This window comes from Dendrobates tinctorius, unplaced genomic scaffold (assembly GCF_039654945.1).
Source record: "Dendrobates tinctorius isolate UK_male_01 unplaced genomic scaffold, ASM3965494v1 ptg000057l, whole genome shotgun sequence".
Classification (NCBI taxonomy): domain Eukaryota; kingdom Metazoa; phylum Chordata; class Amphibia; order Anura; family Dendrobatidae; genus Dendrobates; species Dendrobates tinctorius.
In genome coordinates, this window is record NW_027361725.1 from 17,043,265 (window position 1) to 17,063,777 (window position 20,513).

Genomic DNA, 20,513 nt, shown 5'->3' on the forward strand with positions numbered 1-20,513 from the left:
CAGAGCTGTGTACAACCCCCACTCAGTCTCTCCTCACAACCGGGAGGAAGCAATAGTGACTGCTGTACCTGTGGTTGGGGGTTGTAGTATTTGATGTCTGGCACCTGCTGGGGGAGGCAGAAATGTCAGCTCCAGTCTCTCTCCTCCTGTAGAGAGCAGCTGGACACAGTGCACATATCCTGGGCAGCCGCACTGTCTCTTTGCCAGTAGGTGGCGCCCTGCACCTGGCATATGAGACGACCCCTGACTTCTGAGAAGATTTTCAGGGGTTAAAAAGTAGTCTTGTATGCCGGAAAAGGAAAATACGGTACTGTGATTGTGTGTGTTAATAAAACCGTTTATTATGAAACGAATTCGGCACCAGCCAAGTGGAAATAAAAAAAGACAGACTGCGAAAAGAAGAAACTTGGAGGCTGAAAAAAGTTCGAAGAACTTAGCAGCATGGCTGGATGTTGAAAACCACTCAACAGGGAATGATATTGAAATCTCACAAAAATTAAATTCAGATACGTCGGAACAAGACAACCTTAATAATGATAATGACTTGAAAAACCAAACATTTATAGTCGAAGAAGATATAACAGACCCAACCAATGATACACCAAATTTTTTGGAAGATGAAGATTCTGCCTACTACAACGCCTTTCCTACTGTGATTGAAAATCAAGATAAGAAACGTAGGCTGATAGCGTCTGGTCCAATACAGCCTGACGGACCATTTCCCAAGGATATCAATCAACAAGGTCGAACTTTTTCAAGTAACTATTGTTTTATCAACACAAAGTCAGGGTTGAAGCTTAAAAGAAGTTGGTTATGTTACTCAACAATATTAGATTGTGTTTACTGCTTGCTAGAGTTGAGCGAAACAGGTCAGTCAGATTCAAAAGTCGCCGACTTTCGCCAAAGTCGGGTTTCATGAAACGAAACCCGACCACAGTGTGACGTTGGCCATGCGGTCGGCGACCCAAGCGTCAAAGTCGGGTTTCGACAAATGCTTGCACGTGACTTTTTTCAGCCAATGAGAGAAGCGGAGCGTAGCGGGAGCGTAGCTGGAGTGGGAGTGGGAGGGAGAGCGAAAGGGAGAAGAGAGAGGGAGAAGAGAGAGAGATTTTGCCGCCTCTGGGGTTAAAAATCATGCCAGGTGTGTTTACAGTCCTCCACTCACTGCCGACTTTTCTCCCCATTGACTTGCATTGAGTTTCATGTTTCCCGACTTTTCCCGACTTTTCCCTATAGTCAGCCGATTTCGTTCGACTCGACTTTTGAGAAAATCGGGTTTCATAAAACCCGACTCGACCCTAAAAAAGACAAAGTCGCTCATCTCTACTGCTTGCCATGATGGCTATTCCCTCAGTCTCAGTCGGAAGCACTTGAATCCAGAAATTGTGTATTACCGTTTTCAATAACCGGAGTTCGAGACTGGAAGCATATTTCAGAACATATTTCAGTTCATGAAGCATCCAAAAGCCATACACATGCTTGTGTAGTTTATGAGCAATGGCGGAAACGTGGTACTTTAGAAGACGTTTTCGACAAAAATGTGGAGAGTGAAAGTAGCTTTTGGCGTAAAGTTCTTGAAAGAATCCTGAATGTGACATTAACACTAGCAACATGTAATCTTGCGTTTCATGGATCTATTGAAAAGTTAGAATATATTAACAATGGAATCTTTCTCACGATAGTTGAGCTTTTGTCAAAATATGACCCAGTACAAGAATTGCTTCAGCGTCTGCAAGGGACTGTGAAATACCTCAGTCCTAAAATTCAGAATGAGGTTATTAATCTATTAGGCTTACAAATCAAAGATGAAATTGTAGTTGAGCTTCAAAATTCCTTGTTTTTTTCATTGATCTTAGATACCACCCAGGACATAGCTAAAATTGATCAGATGAGTGAAGTTTACCGGTATGTCAAAATAGTTAATGATGAAGAGGGGAAACCTATTGAAATCAAAATATGTGAAACTTTTGTATCCTTTAGGGTATGTGGACACATAGATTTTTGTCTCTGCGGATTTTGTAGAGAAAACCGTAGGAAATCCGCAGGACAAAGTGCTGCGGTTTTTCTGCGGTTTATCTGCGGTTTATCTGCGTTTTTTCTGCGGTTTTGCCCTGCGGTTTACACCTCATAATGGATGAGGTGTAAAACTGCAGCGTTTCTGCACCAAACAATTGACATGCTGCGTTTTGAAAACCGCAGCAAAACCGCGTGGAAAAAAACGCAGCATGTGCACAGCTTTTTTTTATTTCCATAGGAAATAAAGGTACTGTACAACGCAGCAAAATCTGCTGCGTTTCTGCAGAGCCAAAAACGCTGCGGAAACGCAGCAGAAACCGCAAAGTGTGCACATACCCTTAGAGTGATAAAAGATCAGTCTGCGCAAGGTCTTGCAGAAGAAATAATAACTTCATTGAAAGAGAAAAACTTGGATTTGACCAAATGTCGGGGACAAGGCTATGATGGTGCTGCAGTCATGAGTGGGGCATACAATGGAGTGCAGCAGCGTATTAAAGAAAAAGCCCCACACGCATACTTTGTGCACTGCACTGCTCATAACCTTAATTTAGTGTTGAAGGATGCTGTGGAAGAGAACTGAGTGGTGAGCCAGTTTCTTGAAACAATTCAAAGTGTATATTGCTTTTTTGGTAATAGTATTGTTCGCTGGCAAGATTTGAAATCAGTGTACTGCATCGAAGCTCAGCCCGATTCACTGAATTCGAAATCGAAAGTAACACTGAAAACTCTTAATCCAACTCATTGGTCTGGCAGACATGATGCAGTGAATGCACTGAAGCACAGGTTTTGTGACGTGATGAAAAGTCTTACTCGCATAACTTTGACTTCCAAAAAAGGCAAGGAAAGAAATGAAGCACAGCAGCTAAAGAACAAACTTGAAAGTTTTGATTTTGCATTACTTTTGGTTGTGCAGTGTGAAGTCTTAGAGACTCTCAACCTCGTATTGAAATCCTTACAATCTGAATCCATGGACCTCTTGTCTGCATATGAGTTATTGGGTAATGCATTGTTAAAGATAACAGAAATGCGTGAAAGGTTCGAAGCACTTGTTTCTGAGGCATCAGATGTGTGTAGTCGATGGGGAATAAAAAATGAATTTCACCAGAACAGAGTAAGGAAAGTGAAGAAACACTTTGATGAGTTGTGTGAAGACGAGAGGTTAGCAGACCCAAAAACTTGATTCCGAGTTACTGTGTTCTATCCAATGGTAGACACACTTTGTACTCAACTTCATCGCTGCTTTGAAGGGATGACAGCTGTTCTTGACTCTTAAGAAGTAATACAACCTGATTTTTTGGCCAGTGCAAGTGAAAGAGATATTCACTAAAAAGCTGTTGAGTTTGCTAACAATTTTGCAGATGATGGAACTCCAGCCTTTCCTTCACAGTTATGTTCAGTAAAAAATTTGTTTCAAAAGCAACTGGAAAAAATGAAAAGTGTTAAGGAATTTTCTGATTTCCTAACAGTCGAGCATTCTTCACTTTCATCAAGCTATCCAGATGTTTGCACTGCGTGCATCATGTATTTGACTGTTCCTCTGACTGTGTCTAAGGCTGAATGATCCTTCTCTAAGCTTAAACTCATAAAAAACTACTTGAGAAGTACTATGGCTCAAGAAAGACTCAGCAGCTCAGCTTTACTGTCAATTGAGAATGATCGAGCTCAACAGATCAACTTTGACAAAGTAACTGATGAATTCGCTTCTCTGAAAGTTAGGAAACAAATGTTTAAGTAGCTGCTGTTTAAAACTGAACAACTTGGTAATGTTTATGTAATGTTATGTTTAAGTGAACAAAGTTTAAATATATACTGTTTAAAACTACTTAATATTTAATAAACATATACAGTTATTTGAAAATTGTGCAATATTTGGAATTATTATTCACCTTATTAATTTTCCAAACATATTCACTGAATATTTAACTTCTAAAACTTGCATCATAAGCAAAATCTATTAAAGGTCTTGCAGAACGTGGTGAAGCCTGTGTGTTGTATACAACAATGCGTAGCAGGCTTCACCACGTTCCACACAACCTCTAGTAATTGAAATGTTGAGGGGCCCCACTAGGAAGTTTTGCCCCGGGGCCCCGAAGATTATAGTTACGGCACTGCTTAGAGACTTCTTGACCACCTGGTACCATTCCACTAGGTCCACCAGTTCGTCCACATTTCGGGGATCTCCCTGGGCAAACGAGGTCTACATTGGCCTAGGAAGGGAGTGAACGAATCTGTCCATGACAACGCGCTCAACCATCTGGTCTGGGGTGGAAGATTCTGGCTGCAACCATTTTTGCACAAGATGCAATAAGTTAAACATACGTACGGACCAGGAGCAGCTTTTTAAACCAGGGGAAGAGTCCTGAGGAGATCATTTGCATATTCCCAGTGCCTTCTGGGATAAGTGAAGAGTCTCCGCAAGCTCAACGACCACTGGGTTTTGGCTGTTGCAGCTGAAAAGAGAAAATCGGAAAACCAGGGGAAGACTCCTGAGGAGATCAATTTTGGCTCATCTTTCATCGTTTTTAAGAAATCTCAATATGGAAGAGGCCAAGAGCCATTTGGTGAGCTGCATTTCTTGCTGCATGTTCACAGACTTACCAGTGGAAAAGCCAAACTTCACATGCCACAAATGCAAGCTTGTGTCCCTGTTGGAGGAAAAATTGCAAACTCTCGAAGAGAGGTTAGCTACATTGAAGATCATTAAGGAAGGTGAAGAGTTCTTAGACAAAGCAGAATTATCTCTTCATGTTACAGAAAGAGAAGAAATTCGAAGTGCACCTGAAGAAACAGAGGAATGGAAACATGTGACCCAGAGAAGCAGGAGGATCAGGAGGCAATCAGCACCCATACTGCTAAGGAACCAGTACCAGGCTCTCACGCAGGAAAACGATGAAGAAATACATCAGAATAAGACTTTGCCCACAAACAGCAACCTTGTACACCATCAGAGTCCTCCTGGATGGAGAAAGAAAAATGTCATGAAGAAGAAACGGAGAGTGGTGGTCATGGGGGATTCCCTGTTGAGAGGAACAGAGGCCGCTATCTGCAGACCGGATATAACTTCAAGAGAAATGTGTTGTCTTCCAGGTGCAAAAATTAAAGATGTGTCTGACAGGATACCAGGACTCTTCAGGCCTACAGATGACTACCCATTCCTGCTACTACACGTGGGGACAAACGACACCGCAAGAAATGAACTGGAAACCATCTGCAGAGACTTTGAAAACTTAAGCAAGAAAGTGAAAGAACTGGGAGCGCAGGTGGTCTTCTCTTCCATCCTCCCAGTGAATGGCCATGGAACAAGGAGGTGGAATAAGATTCTGCAGGTGAACAACTGGCTACATCGATGGTGCCGTCAGCAACGATTTGGATTTCTGGATCACGGAATGAATTACCTATACGATGGACTACTTGCTAGAGATGGGGTGCACCTTACGAAGACTGGAAAACATGTATTTGGAAGTCGCCTTGCTACACTTGTAAGGAGAGCTTTAAACTAGAACAACATGGGAAGGGAAGCAAAAGACCAGAAAAAGCCATACCTGACAAATGCTATTGAGAACTCTGCTATTAGAAGTGGAAAGGAAGAACAAAGACAAAAGAATCTAAATAATAAAAATATTGGAGAAAGAGAAAACAATCACAAGCTAAAATGTTTCTATACTAATGCACAAAGCATGGGCAACAAACAAGGAGAATTGGAACTACTAACACAGGAAAAGAAATATGATGTCATTGGAATCACTGAAACTTGGTGGGACGGTACACATAATTGGAATACAAGACTAGAAGGATACAACTTATTTGCAAGAAACAGACTTGATAAACGAGGAGGAGGTGTCGCATTGTAAGTTAGAAACGCGTATATCTGCACAGAGATTGAAGCTTCTGAGACTGGGAATTTTGTGGAAACTGTTTGGGTAAGAATACAAGGACAGAACAATGGAAAGGACACCATTGTAGGCATTTACTACAGGCCGCCTGTGCAAGCTGAAGATATGGATGAACTCTTTATGCATCAAATGGCCAAGTTCTCCACAAAATATGACATAGTTGTCATGGGAGAGTTCAACTATCCAGACATTTGTTGGGAATCTCTCTCAGGCAAAACTAACAGGTCAAGGAAATTCTTATCCTCTCTTGCTGACAACTTTATCTTCCAAAAGGTAGGGGAGAAAACAAGGGGAACTGCTACCTTGGATCTAATCCTTATAAACAGGGAGGAAATGGTTGAGGAGGTAAAAGTGGCTGGGACCCTAGGAGGTAGCGACCATGCTAGTTTAGAATTTTGGATAACTAGGGGAGGAAGACCTGTGAAGACTCAGACGTCAAGGTTAGATTTCAGAAAGGCAGATTTTAAGGGATTCAGAAAGAGAATTAGAGGGATCCAATGGCTGGATATCCTGAAAGACAAAAATGTCCAGGAAGGATGGGAAATCTTGAAAAATGAAATTCTCAAAGCACAATTGTTAACAATTCCGAAAAGAGGGAAGAATAGGAAGCATTTAAGGAAACCAGGATGGATGAACACAGAACTTAAGCACATGCTAAAAAGGAAGAAAGAAATGTTTATAAAATGGAAAGAGGGAGGCATATCTAAAGAAGAATATAATGCTGTCTGCAGAACCTGCAGGGCACAAATCAGATTAGCTAAAGCTGACAATGAATTGAGACTTGCAAGAGATGTCAAAAGCAATAATAAAGGATTTTGGGGATATGTCAAAAGTAAAAGAAAAGTCAAAGATGCTATAGGATTTTTACAGGATGAAAATGATGAAATGGTAAGACAGGATGTTGAGAAGGCCGAACTTTTAAATTCCTATTTTGCATCTGTTTTCTCTCAGAAAGGAAATGTAACCTCAGCTGTTCTTCACTGTCCTATTAAGGGAATAGAAGAATCCAGGATATCTATAAACAGAAAGATAGTGAGGAAACACTTAGCTAACCTAAATGAATTCAAGTCTCCAGGTCCAGATGAATTACACCCCAGAGTACTGAAGGAGATAGCAGAAGAAATTTTTGAACCCCTCTCCATAATCTTTGAAAATTCTTGGAGAACAGGAGAAGTCCCAGAAGACTGGAGAAGAGCAAATGTTGTTCCTATCTTCAAAAAGGGGAAGAAGGTGGACCCAGGCAACTATAGGCAGGTGAGTTTGACTTCTATACCAGGAAAGATCTTTGAACAAATTATTAAACATGTATGTAAGTACCTGGACAAGAATGAAGTGATTAAACAGAGTCAGCATGGGTTTGTAACTAATAAGTCATGTCAGACTAACTTAATTTCCTTCTATGATGGAATCACTGATTGGGTGGATCAAGGAAATGTTGTAGATATTGTATATCTTGACTTCAGCAAAGCATTTGACAACGTATCTCATACAATCCTTATTGAAAAAATGACTAAGTATGGAATGGACAAGGCAACTGTTAGGTGGATTCATAACTGGCTTAGTGATCGGACCCAAAGAGTGCTCGTAAATGGCTGCACATCCAGTTGGAAGAATGTCTCAAGTGGGGTACCACAGGGCTCTGTCCTGGGCCCTGTATTATTCAACATCTTTATCAACGATTTAGGAATTGAGGGTAAACTGATTAAATTTGCTGATGACACAAAGCTAGGTGGGATAGCTAATACTAGAGAAGAGAGAGAGAGGATTCAAAAAGATATAAATAAACTGGAGCAGTGGGCAGCAACTAACAGAATGGTTTTTAACAGGGAAAAATGCAAAGTACTACATCTGGGCAATAAAAATGAAAAAAGCATATACAGAATGGGAGGAATAGGGCTAAGCAACAGCACATGTGAAAAAGACTTGGGTATACTAATAGATCACAGACTGAATATGAGTCAACAGTGTGATGCAGCAGCAAAAAAGGCAAATGCAATTCTAGGATGTATTAACAGAAGCATACAGTCTAGATCACGTGAAGTCATTATTGCCCTCTACTCCTCTTTGGTCAGACCTCATCTGGAATATTGTGTCCAGTTTTGGGCACCACATTTTAAAAAAGACATCAACAAACTGGAGCAAGTTCAGAAAAGAGCGACCAGAATGGTGACCGGTCTGCAAACCCTGTCTTATGAGGAAAGGTTGCAGGATTTGGGAATGTTTAGTTTGCAAAAGAGAAGACTGAGAGGAGACTTAATAGCTGTCTACAAATATCTAAAGGGCTGTCACATTGTAGAAGGATCAACTTTATTCTCATTTGCACAAGGAAAGACTAGAAGCAATGGGATGAAACTGAATGGGAGGAGACACAGATTAGATATTAGAAAAAACTTTTTGACAGTTAGAGTGATCAATGAGTGGAACAGGCTGCCAAGAGAAGTTGTGAGTTCTCCTTCAATGGAAGTCTTCAAACAGAGGCTGGACAGACATCTGACTGGGATGATTTAGCGAATCCTGCTTTGAGCAGGGGGTTGGACCAGATGGCCCAGGAGGTCCCTTCCAACTCTATGATTCTATGATTCTATGATTCTATGAAACATCTGGGATTGAGGCGGTTTGTCACCATAATATGCCCAGTGGTGAACCCTTTGGGCTCTGACAGACATAGTCACTCCTGCACATGCCAAAATTTAGGTTTTTAAGTTGGCATACTCCTACGCATCCTGCAATGCCAAATCATAATAGGCCTTCTGGGGCTCACCAGTCAGATAGGGGGCCAAGACTTCCGCCCAATTCTCTGGTGGTAGCTTCTCTCGCTCTGCCACCGACTCGAACACAGTCACAAATGCCTCCACATCATCAACATGGGTCATTTTTTTGCATGGCTCATCTTACCGCCTTCCAGACGTAAATGTCATCACCTTGACTTGGGATAGGGGCTGCCGGCCTTCCATGAACTGCCTCTGCAAGCAAGTGAATCTGCTTCTGGCGCTGCTGGTGCTGTCGCTGCATCTGCAGTATAAGCAGCTTACTTGTCCCTTGTTAAGCCATCTGTTGCTGTTGTAATTTTTGCTGGTGTTGTAGTCGCTGCTGCTGCTGTGTGTTATGAATGGGTCACCGAGGAGGATAGCAGGCCCAGGCTAAGCCACAGAAAACCAGAGAGGTTGGTAACTAAGCAGATTGCAGACCGCTGATCCTGTCCACACAACTAGCAGTAGCTGTGGAGCGTACTTACGATGATCCTAGACGCCTCGGCACACCCGTAGAGCTAACTAAGCCTAAAGCAAGAAAGGGGAAATCTAAACTGCCCCAGAGCAGACCCCAAAGGAATAGATAGCCCCCAAACAGATATGGTCAGTGAGACAAGTTGAAAACACAAACACAGGCAGAAAAATAGACTGAGCAAATGATGGGACCCACACTGACTAGACAGGACAGGAAAGGAAAGATGTGGCACCCCCAGGAGTATGGTCGCCACAGTGGCATTAACTTCCTCCTAGGGAGTGTGATGTCATACTTGGAAGCAATAAAGGGTCTCTCTATCAGTTAAACACAACACACAGCACAGTTCCCACTCCAGGCCAGCAGAGGGAGCTCTGTTGTGAGTTCATTTTCCCCTTCATTACTGAGGCCCGAGGAACTCCCTCTTCTGGTAAAGAAAGGTAGTGAGCCTGATTATCAAACACCTGAGGCTGATGATGATGACGGGCTGAGTGGAGTTACTGACTGGATATAAGGCTGCCGACGCCCTTCTGCCTTGCGGGTGATTTCTCTGTGGGATCCTTGGAGACCAGTCTGAATTCCTGCTCCTCTAAAGCTAAGTTTGCTGCTCGGCCTTTTGCTTTGGTGCTTTGACTTTGTTTTGCTTTGTTTTTCTGGATTTCTGCCATTCCCTGCTGGGGTGTGTTGAATTCATTTAGCTCTGTCTTCTAAAAATACCTGAGTGCTGATTTAGTTTTTGAAGCCTAGCTGCTTCAGGGCCTTTTTCATATCAGCTTGTTGGCTTATGTCTTTTATAGGGTTTTGGCAGATTGCAGACAGCAGCCTTCCTGTCCTTTCCTATCTAGGTAGTTTTGGGCCCCGTCTTTGCTCAGTCTATCTTTCTGTCTGTGTTAGTATTTTCATCTTGCTTCACCGTCATTATATGTTGGGGGCTGCCTATTGCTTTGGGGTCTGCTCTGGGGCAGTTTAGATTTCCCCTTTCTTTCTTTAGGCCTATGTAATTCTCCGGCTGTGATCGAGGGGTCTAGGGCATCATAGGAACCCCCCACGGCTACTGCTAGTTGTGTTGATAGGTTCAGGGGTCTGCAATCTGATAGTTGCCAACTTCTCTGGTTTTCTGGACTTAGCTTGTATTTCTGCTTTTGCCTCCTACGGTGACTCATTCATAACAGAGCTCTGAACCAAAACTGGGGGAGGAGCTGCTCTCTGGGGGCCAGGAAGAGGAAATTAGTTAGTTTGTGTGAGGAGGGAAACGTGTGTGGACGTGAGGAGACGAGCTGGAGGATTGAGCAGAGTTCAGGTGCAATTCTAGCTGTAGCGCATGGTCTGGAGTGCGGTCTCCAAGGTTGTATGGATACTGATGTTCCTGCAGCAGAAACCGGAGGAATAGGAAGCTGTAAATGCTCTGTTCCCACATAAGACTCGGAGGCACAATAGCAACGTGTGAGCCAGAAGAAGCAGGCTACAGCTGTCTGCCATACGAGGGAGTTCTAAAAGAGAACAAGCAAGTGGAACTTCAGTGTAATACAGTACTTCAAGTACCTCAGAAAGCGCTAGAAAGGAGACTACACAACCCATCTGCATAGAGAGATTCCTAAGTTGCTTCCAATTTGGCCAGCCTCTGTTCCATCTGTAATCTGGGCCCTGGACTGCATTTACAAAGCACAGTAAAGGTAACGGAAACTGCACCCTGTTGTGTCATTGCATTCTTCCTGCAAACCCTCCAGCACTGCTACATCTCTGTGCCAGATACTACACCCTCTTCCTCAACACCTATTACCTCTGCCCTAGGACCACAGCTCCACCTGTGGGGAGCTTTTACATCTTGCTGCCTTATACCATCTGTCCCAGAGGATCTGCCTGCAGCGTCAGCTTAACCCCTTCATTGGCGATCACCACAGGTGGCATTACGTATCATACACTTATAAACTTTAATCAGCCATGCTCAACCCCTTTTACATGAACGCCCAAGGGCCACGGACCGGGTCACCGCTACTGTGACACTTCCCTCTGAGATACCGGCCCGGTACCGAGTACCCCACTGCCCTGGCGGGCGATCCAAAGATACTGTCTGCAATCATGCAAAAAAACATGCAAAAGTCCAACACGTCTGATGCACAAAAACACTGAAGTCGCACGACTTCACCCCCACTATATCAGCACTCTGGTATATTCTGAAAGCAAAGCAAAAAGAGACCAATATAACAGGGGACAAAACAAACTGGCACAAGCAGTAACATATGGGCGGTGATTCAGCTCAGCCCCAGCCGGAGCTAGCTGACCCGCACAAAGCAGAGATAGACAAAACCAGTTCAATTGCAAACAGAGTATCAAATGAACCACTTATGTTGTGAGTTCATTTTCCCCTTCACTACTGAGGCCCGAGGAACTCCCTCTTCTGGTGAAGAAAGGTAGTGAGCCTGATTGTCAAACACCTGGGGCTGATGATGATGACTGGCTGAGTGGAGTTAATGACTGGATATAAGGCTGCCGACGCCCTTCTGGCCTGCGGGTGATTTCTCTGTGGACTTCTAGGAAACCAGTCTGATTCCTGCTCATCTAAAGCTAAGAGTTCTGATTTGCCTTTTTGCATTAGTGTTTTGTTTTTCCTTGTTTTTCTGGATTCTGCCATTCCCTGCTGGGGTGAGCTGAATCTCCTTTTGCCTGTTGCTCTGTCTTCAGAATATTCCTGAGTACTGACATAGCCTTTTTGAAGCCTAGCGTCTTCAGGGCCTTTTTTACTGTCAGTTTGTTGGCTCTTATTTTCATAGGGTTTTTTACGGATTGCAGACAGCAGCCTTCCTGTCCTTTCCTATCTAAGCTAGCTTGGGCCCCATCTTTGCTCTGTCTATCTTTCTGTCTGTGTTTTGTTCTTTCTTCTTGCTTCACCGTCATTATATGTGGGGGGCTGCCTTTTGCTTTGGGGTCTGCTCTGGGGCAGTTTAGATTTCCCTTTCTGTCTTTAGGCTATGTAGTCCTCCGGCTGTGATCTAGGGGCCTAGGGCATCGTAGGAGCCCCCCACGGCTACTGCTAGTTGTGTTGATAGGTTCAGGGGTCTGCAATCCGATAGCTGCCAACTTCTCTGGTTTTCTGGACTTAGCTAGCATTTCTATTTTTGCCTCCTACGGTGACTCAATCATAACACACTTAGCTGAACATGCAGGGACAGAGCAGGATACATCAGACCTCAGGAGGCACAGGAAGAAAATCACCAGCAGGGATAGAGGGAGTCGGCTGTCTTAAATCCCAATCTGAAACCCCAAATCTCCAATCGTCTTCCTCATAATCAGGTGGCAAGCCTCTGTCAATCAGATCAGCTCCACTACCTCCAGTAACCACCAGAGGGAGCCCAGAAAGAGAACTCGCAACCCCTCTGTCAATCTGACCAGCTCAACTACCTTCAATAATCACCAGAGGGAAGCCAGAGAGAGAATTCACAACAGCTGAGCTTGTAGAAGATGTTTGAGCAGGTCCTCCATCTTACCTGATGTCGTACACTGGCTTGTGGTGGCCATCAAAGGTTTTCACTGGAAATGCTGCCCTCACTTCTAACACCACCTGTGGTAGAGCGGCTCTCTTAGCTGGACACAGAGGTAAAAAATGGAACACTGTCTCTTTAAGAACATGCTTAGTTTATTAAAGGCAGCATAAGCTGGGAAAATAAACATGGCCCTCTGGGCAAAACAGCAAAACAAAAACAAAACAAAAAAGCACAGTCCTCCTAGCGGGGATTTGCCCCCTCATGGCTAGCAATGTCCATGGTTCAGGTCCTTTACCCAAGAACATGGGCACAAACACATTCCTGGACTGCTTCCTCTCCAGACACACTGCAACCCAGCTATTTAAGCTACAACCATGTGACTCCTCACCCATGTGACTGATCACATGACTGTGACATCACAGTTTCTGTCATCACATGGAGGTGCTAACTCTGGGCTCTGGTATGCTGCTGTGCCGCCGGTTATTAGATCGGGCCAGAAGTCCTGCAGTCCCCTGCTCTCTGCATTTAGCTGCTGTGAACAGTACCTGCGCATCCACGGACTCCAGTGTCTGGTTCCTAGCGCTCAGCTCTGGGACGAGTTTTATCACAGCTCCACTCCCCAGGTTCTGCTCGACTTCTCTCCTACTGACACCTGGTAAAGGGACCCATCCTTGCTTCCAGGCATGACATTACTCCCTGTGAGGGAGGCAATGCCACTGTGGCAACCAAACTCCTAGGGTGCCACATTCCCCCCTAGTTAAATTTAGTACTCCCGGACTGAGGAAATATAAACATATTAACAAGTGAACAATCATAACTATTTACAAGATTTCAAAAATAAAAATTACAAAAACCAAAGCTCAAAAATAGTCCTCCTGGTGACGATTAGTCCATTCATCATTGTCCATTGTTCATTCCTGAGCCAGGTTGGTAACTATATACAAGTATTGTCCTGGTCACAACGAGTCCAGTGACCCAATCGTCCACTAAATCTAGTAAAATAGGATTGCTCAAGAGTTCTTACAGAGTCTCTGTAGGCTCATATACTTGACGGTTATGTACTTACATTAAATATTTACATATCTTGTTTACACAATCTACTTACATGCGGAACCTTAAGGGGATTTGACCCAGGGTACAACAAGTAGACCTTCATAGCACTGGTACTGGTGTAGTGTGCTCTCTATTGGCTGCGCTACGGGTGGCTCTACGTAGCATGGGTATACCTGATGTTCTACGACCACTGATGCTCACAGTGGGCATGACATATTCGCCGCTGGCAAGGGGTGGATTCTCTTGCTCCGCTACTGGTGTGGCATCTGCTGCTTGAGCCCGCTTGTCTTCAGGCTGGTCTTGAGTTGCATCTCTTTCTGGCACTACTAGCTGGGGAAAGGTCAAAACAGGCACGATTGCGGTCTGGTTCACCCTTGTCCAATTTGGAGGGAACTTGACGAGTACTGTGCTGATCTTTTCCTCCACCTCTTCCACTGGCTGAGGAATGTCTTGGTCTTCAATCCTTTCCTTTATTTGATCAGGGCATGGCTTTAGAAGATCCTTTGACACTGCCACTGAGGTTTCTCCTTCATCTTTACTGATGAGGCACACCTTGGTGTTATCAAAGTCTGAAGGTAAACGGTGTATGGCTCAGCCTCCCACTGGTCATCTAGTTTGTGAAGTCATCTCTTCCTTTTGAGTACCTGTTCTCCAGGTGACAAGGGAACTGCAGGGGCGTGCTGATTACAATTTCTTTCCTGCTTCTGTCTTGCCTGGGACAAACTTTTCTCTACACATTCTTGCACCTTGTGATATTGTTGCTGCCGCTCTGTATCCCAGTCTGCATCTGGTGATGTATTCTCAGGTATTAAAACGCCCATGTCCAATGGGTAATTTGCCAGGTCTTGCCCTCATCAGGTAGGCGGGTGTACAGTTGGTGAAGTTCACCGGGATGTGGTTACATAAGTCTACCAAATCCGGTAACTTCTCTGGCCACAGGCTACGCTCTTACAGGGGCAGAGTCTTCAACAGGTATATTACTACCTGGTTCATTTTCTTGCATAACCCATTGGTCTGGGGATGATACAGCGTGGTTCTTATTTTCTTGCAGCTGTACAGGTTACAGAACTTCTGGAACACTTCTGCTTCATAGGCTGGGCCTTGGTCAGTAAGCACTCCTTCAGGGTAACTGTGCGGGCGACAAAAGTGTTGTTGAAATGCTTTGGCTGCCGTCTTCGCCATCTGATCCTGGCACTACTACCAGGAACCGGGAGTAGTGGTCTACTATGGTTAGGGCCTAGACATAGCCTGACCGGCTTGGGGACAGCTTCACCTGGTCCAAGGCTACCAGCTCAAGCGGTTGTTTAGTGACTATGGGCTGTAGGGAAGCCCTCTGGCTATCATGGCCTTTCCATCTCAGGTTGCATGGACCAGATTCTCGACACCATTTCTCAACTGCTTTCCTCATGCCAACCCAGTAGAATAGCTCACGTAGCAGGACTTCCAACTTCTTCCTCCCGAAGTGTCCTGCTTCATCGTGGTATGCTTCTAAGACCATTGGTGCATCCTGCTTCAGGACTACAACCTGCCAGACCTGTTCATGGGTTCAGGATTTCACATTTCTCTGACACAGCTACCCCTCATAGATGAACAGCTTGCCCTTCTCCTTTCACAACCGTTGGGTCTCTTGTGGAGCATCTGGACCAGGGTGCAAATAAGCTTGTGTTAGCAATCCCGTTACTATGCGGACTGCCGGATCGCTGTCCTGCATTTCTGCCCATCCAGGTTGGGGCAATGGGTTAATCGTTGCCTCTTGCACGGGATAGAGCTTGTCCATCACGCAGTGGTGGTGGAAGGAAGGTGGTGGAAGGCTGGCAACTCGATTTCTTCGAGTTCCTCTGGTTCTTCTCCCCCATCCGGCAAGTTGGGCATCCTGGACAGCGCATCAGCATTTTTATGCCCCGCTCGGTATTTGATGGTAAACTCGTAGTTGGACAGCCGAGCCATCCATCGTTGCTCCAACGCACCTAGCTTCGCCATTTCAAGGTGAGTCAGCGGATTTTTATCCGTATAAATGGTAAACTTCACTGAAGCCAGGTAGTGCTTTTAGTGCTCCGTTACCGCCCAGACTATGGCAAGAAACTCAAGTTTACAGAAACTATAGTTGTCAGGGTTCCTTTCCGTGGGACGAAGCTTCCTGCTGGCGTAGGCAATCACTCTCTCTCTCTGCCTTGCTGTACCTGGGACAGCACTGCTCCCAGTCTCACGTTGCTGGCATCCGTATAGAGTATAAAGGGTTGGCCATAGTCGGGGTAGGCCAGGACTTCGTCTCCCGTAAGAGCCATCTTCAACCGAGTGAAGAATTCTTCTTCTCTTTTACTCCACTCGAACGGAGGACTCGGGTTCTTGGCCTTCTTGGACTGGACTATTAAGAGGTCCTGCATGGATGCTGCTATCTTGGTGAAGCCCTTTACGAATCTCCTGTAGTAACCTACCAGCCCGAGGAACTACGGCACTTCCTTGATAGTGGAGGGTCTTGGCCAGTCCTTGATCACAGTGACTTTTTCAGGGTCTGGTGCCACACCTTCGGCGCTTACCACGTGACCTAGGTACTGCACCTCAGGCTTCAACAGGTGGCACTTGAACGGCTTTATACCGCACTGTGGAGAGCTTTATGGGTGAGAACAAGTACTTTGAATTGGATCCTATAATGAACGGGCGGCCAGTGTAACGATTGGCAGCATCAGTACCTACAAGACTCTATGCAATTTATATTTTATGTTATACTCTGAAAATGCAATGAAACCACACGTCAACGTACACACTTTACAATTTTTGTCTTCAGGGGCAGGTATATGACAATTTCTGTCACATCCTTACACATGAATGGCTCATGCTGGCGATTCTGTGTCTTTTGGTGATGTCATATCAACAGAGCAACTTCTCCTTTTCCATTCTTTTGTGTTGATGGGGCATCACTACTGATGTAATGCTGAATAACAGCTCCCCACTACATAACTGCGGTTAGACAGTTGGCAATCAGCATGGTGTCAGCAGTGACGTCCCGTTGAGAGACAACAATGGAAGAACAAGAGCTACTTGAAGCAGCTGAATCCCTGGCAGGAGTGGTCCATGACTGTTCCGTGTCAGTTCTGAGCTGGAAGAGGTTGGCACCAGGCGGAACAGGCAGGTAATTAGCTAAAACCTGCATGTAAATTCTTAAATCTATTGGGAAAAATAAGCAAACTTCGGCATAACCCTATCAAAATGAAGTTTTTGAGGAAAAAATCAATTCACCAAAAAGTTGGAATATAAATAATTTTCTACAGTATATTTCCCATTCCTTCTAAAGAAACTCAATCAAAAACAACATTGGTGTTGAAAAAATACTACAACCATGTAGTACAACCATCCTTACATTCAAGATTAAAAAAAAAAACAACTGTTCTTATTGTAAACATTTACTATTTTATTGCACTGTACGTTTTCAAAACAACACCTGAAGTAAAGAACGTTGTTCAGCAGTGGGCCCTAACTTTTCTGTAGTCTGATATTTCTGTCAAATATCACAGGTGATGGTGAACTAGAGTGTTAAAAAGGATCTAGTGCAGAAATGGCCAAGTTACACAGATCTCACCCTAAAATGATTTACCATATGGTTTTGCCACCAATGCAACTTTTGTGGTGTATTATGCCTCCTGTGGTATGACAAGTACACAATAATATTCAATGCTGCTCATTCAAGGGGCTGAAAGTTACAAATGGCTCACAAGACAATCAATGAAAACATTTTTTTATTTTAGTCCCAATAAATAGTGTTGAGCATTCCGATACTGCAAATATCGGGTATCGGCCGATATTCGCTGTATCGGAATTCCGATACTGAGTACCGATATTTTTACAATATCGGATACCGGAATCAGTAGTTCCCATAATGCAATGAGCCACTGTTGTGGCTGTGATTGGCTGCTGAAATGATGTCATCATGATGCGCGGTCTGTGCTGGCCTGCCAGGGGTCTGTGCTGGCCTGCCGGGGGTCTGTACGGGCCTGCCGGGGGTCTGTGCGGGCCTGACGGGGGTCTGTGCCGGCTGCCGGGGGTCTGTGCGGACCTGCCGGGGGTTGTGTGTGTGTGCAGGCATCGTCCGATGGGACTACAAGTCCCATTGGGCTATGCCTGCTACAATGACAGTGATTGACACATTAGCCAGTGATGGGACAGTAGTAGTCCCATCATCCGCCCTATGTGTTGAATGTAAAAAATATATATATACATACTACATACATACTACATATATACAACATTCATACAACATACATACATACATACTACATATATACTACATTCATACAACATACATACATACTACATACATACTACATATATACTACATTCATACAGCATACATACATACATAGTACATACTACATATATACTACATTCATACAACATGCATACATACTACATACATACTTCATATATACTACATTCATACAACATACATACATGCATACTACATAATACATACATACTACATATATACTACATTCATACAACATACATACATGCATACTACATACTGCATACATACTACATTCATACAACATACATACATGCATACTACATACTACATACATACAACATTCATACAACATACATACATGCATACTACATACTACATGCATACTACATATATACTGCATTCATACAACATACATGCATGCATACTACATACATACTACATTCATACAACATACATACATACATAGTACATACTACATATATACTACAATCATACAACATAAATACATACTACATGCTACATACATACTTCATATATACTACATTCATACAACATACATGCATACTACATACTACATACATACTGCATATATACTACATTCATACAACATGCATACTACATACTACATGCATACTTCATATATACTACATTCATACAACATACACACATGCATACTACATACTACATACATACTACATATATACTACATTCATACAACATACATACATGCATACTACATACTACATACATACTACATTCATACAACATACATACATGCATAGTACATACTACATACATGCAACATACATACAACATGCTACAGACTTGTATGTAGTATGTATGTAGTATATATGTAGTATGTATTTTGTATGTCTGTAGCATGTTGTATGTATGTTGTATGTATGTAGTATGTACTATGTATGTATGTTGTATGAATGTAGTATATATGTAGTATGTATGTATGTTGTATGAATGTAGTATATATGTAGTATGTATGTAGTATGTAGTATGCATGTATGTATGTTGTATGAATGTAGTATATATGTAGTATGTATGTAGTATGTAGTATGCATGTATGTATGTTGTATGAATGTGGTATATATGTAGTATGTACTATGTATGTATGTATGTTGTATGAATGTAGTATATATGAAGTATGTATGTAGTATGTAGTATGTATGTTGTATGAATGTTGTATATTTGTAGTATGTATGTTGTATGTATGTAGTATGTATGTAGTATGTATATATATATTTTTTTACATTCAACACATTAGCCGGATGATGGGACTACTACTGTCCCATCATTGGCTAATGTGTCAATCACTGTCATTGTAGCAGGCATAGCCCGATGGGACTTGTAGTCCCATCGGACGATGCCTGCACACACACACAACCCCCAGGCAGGCCCGCACAGACACCCGGCAGCCAGCACAGACCCCCGGCAGGCCCGCACAGACCCCCGGCAGTCCACACAGACCCCCGGCAGCCAGCACAGACCCCTGGCAGTCCGCACAGACCCCCGGCAGACCCGTACAGTCCCCCGGCAGGCCCGCACAGACCCCCGGCAGGCCCATACAGACCCCCGACAGGCCCACACAGACCCCGCCCGCACACACAGACACGCACAGTGTCCACCCACGCACCGCCCACACTCTTCCCCCCTCCCGAACAGGATGTGCAAGTAAAGAAAGGGTTTTTTTTAATTCCGATATTTCTGTCACATTGACTTGAATGGGACATCCGGTATCAGAATCGGCAATACTCGATACTTTTTGGGTATCGGTCCGATCCAATCCGATCCGATACTTCACGGTATTGGATGGTATCGCTCAACACTACCAATAAATAAGATAATGAAGCAACAATGCTTAATTTTTAAAAATGTCATGCCAATTAATTTTTACATCTCCCACACAGACTGTGTCTCCATAGAAACAGACAACAAACTAATTGTATATAGTTTGATCCTCCAGCTATATTATTTATTTCTCTCCTCAATTTTGGCTAATCTTCTAAATATATGTTACATATGGGAAAAAGTATGAAACTGTAAGATTAAACCATGCAAAATTTATTGGCTGCTCCTTAACCCCTTCTGGACATCTGACATACTATCCCATCCACGGGACCTGGGCCCCTATGACCGGGGATGGGATAGTACATCATCACTATCATCAGCGCTCCCAGGGGGGCGCCAATGATCGTGGCTGGGTGTCAGGTGATTAGTACAGCTGACACCCGGCACTATGTGTCAGGGGCGGTCACGGACCGCCCCTGGCATGTTAACCCCTGGCACACTGCGATCAAACATGATCGCAGTGTACCGGGGGATTAGGGGAGCATCGGCAGGGAGGGGGCTCCCATCGTGCTTCCCTGAGACCCCCAGCGCAGCGGAATGTGCTGCGCTGCTCTGCGGGCCTCCTTCCCTGCAGGTCCCCGTATCCAATATGGCCGCGGGGGCCTTCGGGGGCCTGCAGGGAGGCAGCTTCCTCAGTGCCTGCAGAGAGCAGGCACGAGGAAGCCTTGTGCAGCGCCTGTCAGATCTCTGATCTGTCAAAGCGTTGTGTGATGTGTCAGACCAGCGATCTGACACATGACAGTG